Here is an 8,568-nt window from a genome sequence, read left to right as displayed (position 1 = left end):
GGAGGTAATATACTTATGTCAAATCCTTATAGGTTTCCAATTAGCATGATTCCCAACTGGACAAACAGAACCACACAAAATCAAGGTATTTGTCAAACAATACTTATGAACAAATGAGTAAGTATCTATGTTGCGTCCATGAATATCAACAAGTGCATGGGCACATGTAATTTCATCAAGATCCCAAACATGACAAGTACATGATTTGGAATCTAAATGTACCATAAAGTGATTGCTTCCATCAATCACCTGAAATTTGACATCATTAATTGCATTAATCTGAGAAATTAAATGACACATAGACAGGAAATTAATTAAGATCCAACTATCTGAGTCTATTAGTAATAGAAGTCCATCACTGATAGAATTCAATCAATGACAAATTGTGCAATATTACCTATGAAAACAAGTAACTCTTACCGTGAAGTTTCTTAATATATGATGTCGTGTTCATAATTTTCCATCAGCCTAGCTAGTCAAAATAGATTTCATACAATATGCAACTTTAATTTTATCATGAAACCATTTTTGAAATAGTTATTTGATAGAATCAAGCAGTGATGCCACACGTAAATCTCTAAGCTCTTTTAGAACTGCATTTAAACATTCTGAAATGTTTGTAGTCATCATTTGATATCTTCTCCTTCTACAATACGCACAAGCCCATTTTTCAAAACCAACATTACCAAGATAGTCTCGTATGCGAGGATATATAGTCTTCATCCATCTCATATTTAGTTCAAAATCAGCATAGTATATGCTTTTCCACATCTAAAAAACATATTATCAATAGAAGAATCCTTATATGTCAACTTCAATCTTCTCAAAAAGTGTTGCAAACAAACACAATATTCAGTCGTTAGAAAAACGTTTTGAACACCTTTTGAAATACTTAAATGTCGATCAGATATAATAACTAAACCTTCTTGATCCCCTAAACTTTTTTTTATATTATAAAAAAATCATCTCCATGATGCATCATTCTCGGAGTCTACAATACTAAAGGCAAGAGGAAAAATTTGATTGTTACCATCAATTGTTGACACCATCAAAAGAGTTCCACCATATTTACAATTCAAAAAGGTGTCGTCAACTGATATGTTTGGCCTACAATATTTCCAACCTTAAATACACGATCCAATTGCCATAAAACAATACTTAAAATGTCCCTCGGAATCAGTTTCATATGTAGTGAATGAACTAATAGTAAGATAAAAAAGATATATCAAAGAATAATTACATGCTATTTTACAATAGATCTATCACCGATAGACCAAGGATATGCTTGTTTACTATAAGACCTATCACTGATAGACCAATATTATTGGTAGACCATATCGGTTAAACAAGTCTATCAAATACTGATTATGTATTCATTGAAAGCTTAATTGATCATATATAAAAGATTATGGGATCAATGCATAAGATTCCTTTGCATCAACATTCAATGACTTCATAATATATTCTTTCGCCCTCCAAGCTTTATAGTATCTAATATTTACCCCAAATTTAGTACGCATGTGAATCATAATATCATTCGAAGTCAAACGGCCACAAAGGCTAAAATCTTTTATCATACAATCATCGATCAATGATGAAAATGCTTGGCTATGAGAAGTTTAAATAGCATTTATAGAACAATTGTGATTAACAATATACTACCTAAGTTTCCATAGTTCCCCATCCTTATAACGAGATGCATGAATGTACCTTTGACAATCTTCTTGTGAGCACTTCAACACAATTGATTTAGAATTTGATCTCAAAGTCTTGAACTCAAAGTTGTTCTTTATAGCTAAGTTTCCATAGTTCCCCACCCTTATAGCTATGTAGTAGAAAGACTTTGATACTATTTCCTTATTAGCAAACATATCCATCATTTTCAAATCAAATGTTGAAGACAAGCTACTAATATATGAAGGAACTTTTTTTATAGAGAACCTTTGAATGGAAGCGGATCGTCCAAATCCCATTTTGATTGAACACATACAATTATAGTAAATAGAATAGATTATGCATCAAAAGATAAATTACAACATGCTTTCTCATAATAAACAAAGGTTCAAAATACTATACCTTCGAAGAACCCTTCTTCGCGTTAATTCCTCGATCTAACTCGTTCACGAACGCATCAAACAAGTCACAAACACTCTAAACGAACAACATCAAACAACAACGAGAAACTCGAACAACAAAATGGGACACTACCACTTAATGACCTTGGTATTCTCGGTGTGAGAATCTAGGAGTGGTCGACTTTGGCTAATTTTGGTTAGAGGGGAGTTTGGAGTTGGAGGAGGAAGATGATCGAGGAGGACAAAAGCTATCGCATAACAAATACTCTCAATCATTTAGAGAAAGTGTCTATCGCATAGACTCTCCAAGCAATCGTATAGTAGTTCACAAATTGTGCAACTTAACCTTTTGAAATAATAAAATCATATTTCATTTATCCCAAAATTTTCATAAAAACCGAATAACTACCTACTAAGGGTGGTTAGAGAGAAAAAGGGTTTAATTATTAAATAATTAATATTTATAAATAAATATGATAGCTAACTTATCATATTATATTTAGAACCTATAGTTTTAATATTACATCATATACAATATATAAAACATAGTTATTTGTCTCTATTTTATGACATTTAATATAAATCATATTTATATTAAATTTAATAACTATGAATCTTATTCATACAAAATATATTTGAATCATATTCAAATATTTATTTATCAAATTACACAATAATATATCAAATACATTATATCAATTATATCATATATAATTGAATTAATTTAATTATATCATATATAATTAAATTCTCTCCTATTAATTTGAGCATTTCAAATTAACCCAAAAACTAATTCTTAACTTAAATCCATTAAGCTACCAAGGAGACCTTATGAACCTGTAGCTTGAAGCTCCAACGGTACGTGAATAACCGATTAAACTCTTTAATCACATTATCCACCATCTATTAACTGCCAGGCACTCCATTAAATACCGACGGTACACTCTTCGCACTATAGATGTATTCATGTGTCCATTGGATATAACCAATCAACAGTATAATGACCCTTCACAAATTGCTCGTAAGTACAGCTAGATCAAATTACCGTTTTGCCTTGTATTACATCTAACTCCTTAAGTGTTGGGGTTGATGCTCTAAAGTCTCGTGTCCTGTAGTTTATAAACAGTTCGTAGAATGTTTGTGATGTATAATATATGATATTTTACTTCACTTCTTGATTTTGCTCAGTTGTTTACTTTATTTGCTTTACCACAAACCAATAAACATAAAATCCCTGGTTATCTGTATGTAACTTAAGTATGCATGTGATGACATACAAGTGGATCATGTCTTAAGTGATAACCAAAATGGTCTGTAGTATATGGATATATGAGGGAAACCTTATCCTGGTAACGTTACGGATGCGGCCCGCTTTGTGGAATGGTCACAAGTGTTGTGACTTATCACAGATGGTCTGATCCTGATCATTCGTGTAGGGGACATGCGAGCAGGGGCGTCCTATACAAAGAGTTTGTATAAGACCTAACCACGAAGTGTTAGTGTCTCATTATATAACATCGTTCATGACAGAGACTTCACTTCACTAGGATGAACATAGGTAACATGACCTCAATCCTGAGTGAGTTGGGAACTCCTACCATTGAGGGAGGACCTTTGATTTATATGGGTGCGAGTGGCCAGGTTACCGACTCAAACTTACCACTTTGAGGATTCATTTGATTTGGGAGCTGGGAACTCAGCTACACAAGATTGAATTCACTCATTCCCCGAAGCAGGGGCGAGTAGATAGATAGCTCCCTTAAGGGTTGATTCCAAGACTTGAACGATATGGCGCTATACACCTTCTCTTGGCCCGAGAGGGTTCACACATAGTTGGACTATGTTGTATTGTTCATTAGAGGAATCAATGGTACTTAAGGAGTAAGATGTAACTATAGGGGCAAAACGGTAAATTGGCCCATTGTACTTACGAGCATCTGTGAAAGGTCATCGTACTAATCATTGGTTACATTCGATGGACACATAAATATACCTATGGTAAGAAGAGTTCAGCTGTTGGTCTTTAGTAGAATGCCTGGCAGTTAACAGATGGTGGATCTCGTGGCTAAAAAGTTTAGTCAGCTATTCACGTACCGTTGGAGTTTCGAGCCACAGGTTCATAAAGTCCTCTTAGTAGCTTGGATAAAGTCGAGAATCAATTTTTGAGTCAGTTTGAAATGTTCAAATTGACAATAGGGAGTTCAATTATATATGATATAATTAAATTGGTTAATTATATGTGATATAATTGACTAAATGTATGAGATACATTATTTTGGAGGAAATAAGATATAAATATCAAGTAGATGAGAAATTACTATAGTATATATATGTGATATCAAACTATAGGTTAAGAATATAATATGATTATATTCATTTATTCATTAATTAAAGCGGTTATGTGATAATTGGCTGGGAATTTCTTCGCAATTGTGCGAGAGTGGGAAGATTGATTTTAGTTATGGTAACTGAAGAATAAAATGAAAATTGTTTTCATTTTTGCATGGAGTTCGAAAAAATCACTCAAGGTGTGGAAACATCACGATTGCTTAGTTGAGAGCCTACACGATAGCGCCTTATCGCCTAAACGATCGCACCAATGTACTAAATGATCGCTCACCTTCACTAAACGATTGCTTAACGTGCCGAGTTTTCTAAACGATTGCTTACTATTTACTAAACGGTTTTTTAGTAAAACCTACACGATCATGTACCTTTCTCTAAGCGATAAGCACCCGACTATACGATAGTCACCTACTATCTCCCACTTGCTTATCGTTCTACACGATTGTTCCTGCCTTCTTCTTCTACCAATTCCATCAAAGTCCATTCTTTGGATTCTCACTCTGAGAATACCAAGGGCTCCAAGTGGTGGTGTCGTCGATCATGTTGCTGTAGCCGACTGATTGCTGCACGATAAAGACCATAAAGGGTTTGCTTCCGCTAGATTGAGTCTGACTGAAGATAGTCTTCAACTAGTATTTTTACTCAATCTATTGTATTTTATTTGTCAAATCATGCCTATAATTAGTGTTAAAATGCATATCTGTTTGTTACAATGTGTGTGTGGTAATTCGGTCACAATGAAATAGGAAAGATCTAAACGCACTCATGGATACTCGTGTTTAAGAGTTCTTTCAGTTAAGTACCATTGATCTCTCTAATAACTATGACTAAACCCCTCTCAGGCCAAGAGAGAGTGTGGCGTCACATTGTTCAAAACCCGGAATCAGCCCTTAAGGGAGTCATTTATCTACTCACTCCTGTTTCGGGGAAGGAATGAATTTTATCTTGTGTAGCTGAGTTCCCAACTCCCCAATCAGACGAATCCCCAAAATGGTAAACTTGTTGAGTCGAGGATCTGGCCACTCTCACCCATGCAAATCAAAGGACCGTCCTCTTAGGTAGAAGTTCACAACCCACTCAGGATTAAAGTCATGTTACCTATGATCATCCTCGTGAAACGAAAGTCTCTATTATGAGCGACATTATATAACAAGACTAAACATTTCATAGTTCGATCTTATAGAAACTCCTTTGCATAGAATATCCTCGCTCGCATGTTTAATACATGAATGATCAGGATCAGATCATTTGTAGTACTTTACAACATTTGTAACACCTACAAAGCGGGCCATACTCGTAGTGTCACCTGAATAAGGTATCCAACCTTAACCATATACTATAGACCATTTAGGTTATCACTTAAACGTGATCCACCTGTATGTCTCCACATACATGTTTAAGTTACAACGATAACCATGAATGTTAGTTTATTGGTTTGTGGTTAATGCAACTAAAATATCATATATTTTATAGATTGAGTGAATAAAATATCATATATTATTAATCACATAAATGTTTGTTCATACAACGTTTACAAACTATAGAACCCTACAGATTTAAGGCATCAACCCTAATAATATGAACATTCATTAGGATGTTAAAATCATCATTAATGGGGGAAGAAGAAGACACAACACATAAAAAGTTATCAAATCCACTATTGGAAATTCCTTCTAAAAGAATATTAGTGGCATAAACAACTAATGGATGTCTTGTACTTTGTTCTTTAACTAAATTAAAAAACCAAGCAACATCATTATCTTCACGAATTTCAATAACAATTTGAATGCTATTGATACAAAAATCCAATAAGATCATTGATTTTATTAAAGAAATAGATGCATCCAATTGAATTTCCCTTAATATAAATTCACAAAACTCTCAAAACACATAATCGCATTGACCAATATGCCTTCAATTTTGTAATTCAAGTAATTATGTTTATCATCCCATTGTTCACTATGAAACACCACAACTGCAAGCTTAATCATATTTCCAAATCACTGCAAGAAACAAAAATTAAACTCATAAAATTGATTGACTAGTAGAATAAATAGAAACCAGTATCTATTAGTGATAGACTAATATAATTGATACACTATGATATGTATCTATCATTAGTAGAATAATATCAGTGATATGAAGTTAATGACTAATAATATCAGTGATAGATAGAGTTGTCAACGGGGACGGGGGCGAGGCGGGGGGGGGGGGGGGGGGGGGGTCCCGTCCTCAGCTCCGAGGAGAAAATTCTCCCCCATTCTCGCCCTTGTCCCCTCCATTTGAAGGTGGGGACGGGGGCGGAGATTCCGGTTGGGGAAACAGGGTCCCCGTGGGGCCCCATTTCCCCTCGGGGAATCCCCTACTAATTCCCCACGGGGATTCTCTATTTTTTAATTAAAAATTTATTTAAGTTTTGATTTTATTTAAAATTTGATTAAAATTTGGGCTTGATTTTTTTGATTAGATTTAGAATTTAGATATTTAATATTGGGCTCCACAACACTATAAGTCTATACATTATAAACATACATATAAAAAAGTTATTTTATATATTATAAATATAAATATATCAAATCGGGGTCGGGGCAGGGATATTGTCCCCGTCCCCAGACGAGGTCCCGAAATTTTTTTCTGATTTGGCTCAATCCCCAGTCAACCGGGGATTCCCCATAGGGAATTTTGCCAACCCTAGTGATAGAAAGTTCATGACTGCTAATATCAATGATAGGAAATTCATGACTACTAATATCAGTGATGAAGACTGAAAGGAAAAATTAAATATAAACAAAATCATCAAATCAAAAATTAAGTTATGAAGATTGAAAGGAAAAAACCTAAATATAAACAAAACAGAAATTAAGTCATGAAGACTGAAAGGAAAAATTAAAGTAGATCAAATGTGTAGAAATCATCAAATCGACTACTAACATCAACATACTTCAATTAAAATTAATGAAACCTAAAAAAGTACAAATCGCCAAAAATTTAAAAGTCTCAAATGAAATTGAATAAAAAACTGAGGAAGAAGACTTAGACATGGGAGAAAGGACCGCACGAGAAAAGGATGAAACACTACAAAATCATGAGTAAGAAATACGAAATTGCGAGTAGAAATACCAAATTGAATGTAGAAATACAAAATCATGATAAAAAAAGAACTAATCAAACGTTCCTCTAAGAATTACTACTCTCATAATCGAGCAACGAAGAATGAAACAGACATACTTGGAAAACGCATACTAGCTCGACCAAAAAGAAGATAGATGAAGAAGAAGCGACATGGTGAAAAAACATATCCCAAACGAAGAAAACGACATGAGAGGAAAAGGTTATTTTAGGAATAAAAAAAAGGTAAACGTATCTGCCAAATATTCTATATATGCAATTAGTTTTAAAAAAGGAAATATATTTATTTATTTATAATATAAAAAAAAACACCTGCTACAAATTTTCAATAAAGAATGTCTAAATTGACTTTAAAACTAAATAATAAAAAAAATCAATTACTATTTAGTCTCCGACCATCAATTAATTAAAAATATGAAAGAGAAAATGAGTTCTAAATGAGATGCATTTTTTAATAAAAAATATTAGACTTTTAAATACTCACAACTTCTAATCTTATTCAATTTCTCTCTCAAAATCCTCTCTCTTTCTTTTTATCCATCGTTCACTCATATTATCGTTAACCATTGATTCACAACCCATTATTCACCACGTGATACTCGACGTCCACCATCATTGTTCGTCCGTCGCTCACCAAGTGAGACTCATCGTCCACCATCACCGTTCGTCCGCATCTGTCACTAGCCATTGACGCCTACCTCGGTTCTCCTCTCCTAGTCAAATGCGTCCGACAATGAATATTAGTACAAATGTCCAAATTTGTGTAGATACAGATCCGCATAGTCCAGGTCGATCGAGATCTAGTGTTGCCTAGTCAGATCCTTGGAGATCTAGTCTCACCTAATCAAGATTTGTTGAGATCTGGCGCCGCCCAATCCATGGAGATTTGGTATCGATTTTCGTTGCCCTTTCTCTCACTACGATTGTCGTCCAACCTACAATTGATGCCTTGTGCCACTACTCGTATTCGTCTTCAAGTCTTCGCCTCAGAACAACCGCTAATTGCGTGTCTGTTTAG

General features: G+C 34.2%; 1 pseudogene; it reads right to left on the bottom strand.

Annotated features, from left to right (window-relative positions):
* Positions 1 to 488: 488 nt before the first annotated feature.
* Positions 489 to 6,412, bottom strand: LOC150033114 (uncharacterized; annotated as a pseudogene).
* Positions 6,413 to 8,568: the final 2,156 nt, after the last annotated feature.

The sequence above is a fragment of the Benincasa hispida genome, chromosome 10 (genome assembly GCF_027475165.1).
Source record: "Benincasa hispida cultivar pf3 chromosome 10, pf3_genome.v1.1, whole genome shotgun sequence".
Classification (NCBI taxonomy): domain Eukaryota; kingdom Viridiplantae; phylum Streptophyta; class Magnoliopsida; order Cucurbitales; family Cucurbitaceae; genus Benincasa; species Benincasa hispida.
Note: the sequence above shows the minus strand (reverse complement) of the source record. Positions and strands in the feature narration are given on the sequence as shown.